The 5,780-nt window shown below is 39.6% G+C and overlaps 1 non-coding gene across 1 annotated transcript; it reads right to left on the bottom strand.

Annotated features, from left to right (window-relative positions):
• Positions 1-4,537: 4,537 nt before the first annotated feature.
• LOC148577523 (small nucleolar RNA R71) lies at positions 4,538-4,644 on the bottom strand. The gene has a single exon (XR_015902925.1). It is a non-coding gene; the product is annotated as a small nucleolar RNA R71 (small nucleolar RNA).
• Between the last annotated feature and the right edge of the window lie 1,136 nt (positions 4,645-5,780).

Raw genomic sequence — 5,780 nt, 5'->3', positions numbered from 1 at the left:
CTTCCAACGTTAGTGACAATGTTGGGTGTCACTAACGTTGGCGATCACCTTCCTTCTTCACGTTAGCTTCCACGTTAACTACGTTAACATGGGAGTTAACGTGGCTAATTGGGGCTTGTGTGGGTTTCTTCCAACGTTAGTGACAATGTTTGGTGTCACTAACGTTGTCGACCACTTTGTTTCCTCACGTTAGCTTCCACGTTAACTAGGTTAACGTAGAAGTTAACGTGGCTTAATGTGACTTGGCCAACGTTAGTGATAATGTTGAATGTCACTAACGTTGGCTTCCCCCCTTTCTTCTTAACGTTAGAGGCCACATTAACTAAGTTAACGTGGCAACTAACGTGGCCACTTATGAGCTTGGTCCAACGTTAGTGATAATGTTAAGTGTCACTAACGTTGGCTTCATTTCCTTTCTTCCACGTTAGAGTTCACGTTAACTTAGTTAGCATGACTCTTAACGTGGGTAACGATGGCTTCGAGAGCGTTATTGGCAATTACTTTTCTCATTAACTTTGCAAGTTACTCCCATTCCACGTTAGTGTTAACGTTAGTGTAACTAACGTAGCCACTAATGTGGTTCTTCTTTGCTTCCTTTGTCCTGAAATCAAGCAATAAAGTGCATCAAAGTTCTAGTCCAAGTCATGGGAAATGCAACATCCAATTTGTCCTTAAATTTATGCAAAATCCTCATGAAATAATGTAAAGTGCACAATGTATACTTGAATCAAGATGTAAGTGAATATCTACCCAAAACTATCTTATTTCCTAAGGAAATGCATGGAACTACCCTAAAAACAGTAAAGAAAAGGTCAGTGAAACAGGCCAAAATGCACTGGCATCACTTATTGGCTATGAAGGAACAAGGGGGGTTTGATTATAAGGGGTGGAAAATAAATGGCAAGAAAAGTAAATGAATCAAGCAATTAAAGAAAGCAAAATAAAGAAAAGCAATTAATAAAGAGAGACATTCATGGCAAGAATTGAGATCATAGGCCTACTATCCTAGTTACTAATAACAATAATTAACAAGAATTTATCTTATTACGTCATCCCCGATGATGGAATAAGATATAGGTTATCTTCCATGAGAGAAAGTCTAACAAGACTAGCTAATCTCAATCCAAATGTCCTGATCAACTCACTAATTGGATTAGCAAGAGATTAGAGTAAATGAAAATGATATTAACTAACAATTCTAGATCACCAACATAGGTTGGGTTTTCATGACTCAGGATTGCCTAATTACTCTTTCCAAGCCAAGAATGCTCAAAGTCTACTCTAAAGCCCAACCAAGCATTTTGTCAAACAGTTAGTGGGTAATAAATGAAAGCATGGTAAATATGCAAGAATAATAAAATCTAACAACTACCAATTGCAAGGAGAGTAAATCAACAACTTAATTCATCAATGAAAGAAACATCAACATCAAATTGCATTAAATATAAACCAAATCCAACATGAGTTCATCATCACAAAAGAGAGAAAAGAGGGAAATTAACACTACAAACCATGAGAATAAAAGGGTAGAAGCAAGAATTCATAAAGGAAATAAGATGAAAACATGAGATTGAACCTAGATCTAGAAGAGATTAACCTAACCTAGCCTAATTCTAGAGAGAAGAGGGAGCTTCTCTCTCTAGAAAATACTCTACATGATGCTAACACTTCAAACAATTGCTCCCCCTTTGCTTGGACTTCAATTCTGCATGAATTACACTCAGAAACAAGTTGGATCTGGGCCTGGGCAGCTCAGAAATCGCCCTCAGCATTTGGCCTTTAAGTGAGTCACGTGCTGGTACCAGCGCGTACGCGCCATGTGCGCGTGCGTGTCGATTGGTTGTTCCTTCATCCGCGCGTACGCGGCATGTACGCGTGCGCGTCTCTATGTGAAATCACTTCTGTATGTGCGCGCCTTGTACGCGTGCGTGCCCATCGATGCATTCCCAATTCTTGTTTCCTCATGCATTCTCCACTTTGTATGATTTCCTCCTCATTTTTTCCATCCAATACTTGCCTTATGAACCTGAAATCAGTCAACAAACATCAAGGCATCGAATGGAATTAAAGTGAGTTAAAATCACCAATTTAAGGGCCTAAAAAGCATGTTTTTACACTTAAGCACAATTCAAGGGAGAATTACAAAACCATGCTATTTCATTGAATAAATGTGGGATAAGGTGGTAAAATCCCCTAAAATAAGCACAAGATAAACCACGAAATCAGGGTTTATAAAATCTCCCCACACTTAAACTAAGCATGTCCTCATGCTAAAATTAAGAAAGAAGCAAAGCGTATCAACATTTATTCAATGCAAACTAACTACATGCAACCTATCTATATGCAATCTATCTACATGAATGCTACTACTTGGTCAAAATAAGTCAACTTCCAAGAATACATATATAAGAATAAGGGCTAAAGCCATAGCAGTTGAAGCAAACCCACAATTGGATTGAATCATTGAAAGATTTTACAAACTTGCAAGAAAAGATGATTGTGGGTGGAAGCATGTAATTGAGCGATCGAACCCTCACCAGATGTGTATCTGATGCCAAGGCATTTTGGCCAGTTTCACTGACCTTTTCGTTATGGTTTTAAGGTAGTTTCATGCATTTTCTTAGGGAATAAGCAAGTTTTGGGTAAATAATCACTTACATCTTGATTCAAGCAAACATTGTGAATTTTACATGATTTCATGAGAATTATGCATGAATTAAAGGACAAATTGAATGATGCATGTCTCATAACTTGGATCAGAGCTTTGATGCACTTTATTGCTTGATTTCAGGATAAAGGAAGCAACGAAGAACCACGTTAGCAGCCATGTTAGTCTAGCTAACGTAACCACTAACGTGGAATGAAGGCTAGCTTGCAACGTTAATGAAAAAAGTGATTGCCAATAACGCCTTCGTGAGCCATCATAGCCCACGTTAGTTGCCACGTTAACTATGTTAACGTGGAAGCTAACGTGGAAGAGAAGTAGAACTCCAACGTTAGTGGTAAAAGTAAGTGCCACTAACGTTCTAAAAGGGGCAATTGGCCACGTTAAGAGCCACGTTAACTTAGTTAACGTGAGCTCTAACGTGGAAGAAGAAGATGATGCCAACGTTAATGACACTCACCTTTGTCACTAACGTTGAACTAAGCCCATATTGGCTACGTTAAAAGCCACGTTAACCTAGTTAACGTGGACTCTAATGTGGAGGGAGCAAGAATCACCAACGTTAGTGACACTCACCTTTGTCACTAACGTTGGATTGAGCTACGTTAGTTGCCACGATAATTACATTAACGTGGAAGCTAACGTGGAGAAGAGGGATGATGAGCCAACGTTAGTGACACTCACCTTTGTCACTAACGTTGGAGATGGCTATCAATACCACGTTATAAGTCACGTTAACTCTAAACTTCCCTTCCCCATTTAAGATTCTGCAATTTACTTTCCGTAATTTATTTTCTGCTATTTACTTTCCCGCCATTTAACTTCCTACAATTCTCAACTTACTTTCTGCTTAGCTCAACTAGAACATTCTTCCAATTAAAGTTGCTTGACCAATCAATCCCTGTGGGATTCGACCTCACTCTACTGTGAGTTTTTACTTGACGACAATTCGGTATATTTGCCGAAGGAAATTTGTTGAGAAACAAGTTTCCGTGCATCAAGTTTATGGCGTCGTTGCCGGGGATTGATTTTGTATCAACAATGATTAAATTGGTGGATAACTAGATTGAGCATTTGTTTTTATTTTGTTTGATTTAAGTTCATTTGAGTAATTTACTTTTTGTTTAGCTATTTTCTTCCCTTTCCCCTACCCATTCTCTTAGTTGTTTACAATTCAGTCACTAACCCACTAACTGTTTGATATATTGCATCACTCACACTAACAGCATTTCTGTAGAAATTACTGTCTGCATCTATCTCTCTTGCTTTTGCTTTGTTTGTTGTATGACAGGTAGAAGAAGCGGGGCTTCAACTTCCTTTGATTCTAAACCTGAGAGGACCTTCCTTAGATTAAGGAGGGAAGCAATAGGAAAGAGAGTAGTTGGTGCTGAGGAAGAGGAAGAGTACTTTGAACCAGACATGGAGGAGAATATGGAGAACCATCATGAAGAAGAGGCTCACAACCATGGCAGAGAAGGTCCAGCGCATCAGGCTGGATAAGAGAGAAGAGTTCTGGGTTCTTACATCAACCCAAACCCAGGAAACTGTGGAAGTAGCATCCAAAGGCCAACCATACATGCCAACAACTTTGAACTAAAGCCACAGCTCATCACCCTTGTTCAGAACAATTGTTCATTCGGAGGAAGTGTCCAAGAAGACCCCAATCAACATCTAACCACCTTCCTGAGGATATGCGATACTGTGAAGTCTAATGGTGTTCATCCTGACACCTATAGACTACTTCTGTTTCCCTTCTCACTCAAGGACAAGGCATCTAAATGGCTGGAATCCTTTCCAAAGGAGAGTTTAGCAACCTGGGAAGATGTGGTGAACAAGTTCTTGGCAAGATTCTATCCTCCTCAACGGATCAACAGGTTGAGAGCTGAGGTACAAACATTCAGGCAGCAGGATGGTGAGACTCTATATGAAGCATGGGAGAGGTTTAAAGACTTAACAAGAAGATGCCCGCCAGATATGTTCAATGAATGGGTGCAGTTGCACATTTTCTATGAAAGCCTTTCGTATGAATCAAAGAAGGCAGTAGACCACTCATCCGGGGGATCTCTGAACAAGAAGAAGACCATTAAAGAAGCCATGGATGTCATTGAGACTGTAGCAGAGAATAACTACTTCTATGCTTCTGAAAGAGGCAATACTAGAGGAGTGATGGAGCTGAACATTGTGGATGCACTGCTAGCTCAAAACAAGATGATTACCAAGCAATTAGCTGACCTCATCAAGAAGATGAAGAGGAATCAAGTAGCAGCAATCACCGCTTCAACAGTAACCCAAGAAGGGGTGAATGAAGAAGCAGAGGGTGATCAAGAACAAGCCAACTACATTGGGAATTCACCTAGGCAGAATCATGACCCATACTCCAAAACGTATAATCCTGGTTGGAGGAACCACCCAAACTTTGGGTGGGGAAATCAACAAGACCAAGGCCAAGATCAGAGACGCCATAACCCCAATAACAATGCAACTCACCAACACTCAACACAGAGGTTATACCAACTGTAACGACCCAATTTTCAATATGTCTAGATCATACCGGAAACTGAGCGCTACCAATTTGTCTTCCTAATTATTATCTATTATTTATCATATGAGCCTGATTCGTTGTTAAACGCGTAGTTAATTTGCTTGGTGTATTTTTTTTAAAATATTTGGATTAATGGACAGAATCATTTATAATCAATTCACAAGTAATAACAGATAAAACAGTTATAAACAACCACACAAAAATACGTCACAAGTAGTTGACAACATTCGGTGATTCAGCCTTTATTAGCATATAGACTGTTAGTTAGAACACCCCTAGATATAGCTAAATAATATCTATATACATATATATACATACAACATCCCAGGTCCTGACCTGTTCAAGAGGTCCCTAAGCTGGCACCTAGGCTAGCCTAGACTCTATACTCACCTAGTCCCTCTAAACTACTAAAGCGAGGGAAAGTACGTTCTTAGGTCTTCAAAACTCAAGTCAAGTGGAACGTCATCAAAAGATAGAACATCATCTGCTACTCCTCTGCACGATAAGACTTTTCCACAGGACGTCTCTCTGGTGCCTCATGAAGTAGCCACACAATAGGAATCTCGTACACAG

Source organism: Arachis ipaensis, chromosome B1 (assembly GCF_059453495.1).
Source record: "Arachis ipaensis isolate K30076 ecotype BB chromosome B1, ASM5945349v1, whole genome shotgun sequence".
Taxonomy (NCBI): domain Eukaryota; kingdom Viridiplantae; phylum Streptophyta; class Magnoliopsida; order Fabales; family Fabaceae; genus Arachis; species Arachis ipaensis.
This window is presented reverse-complemented; position numbering and strand designations above follow the sequence as displayed.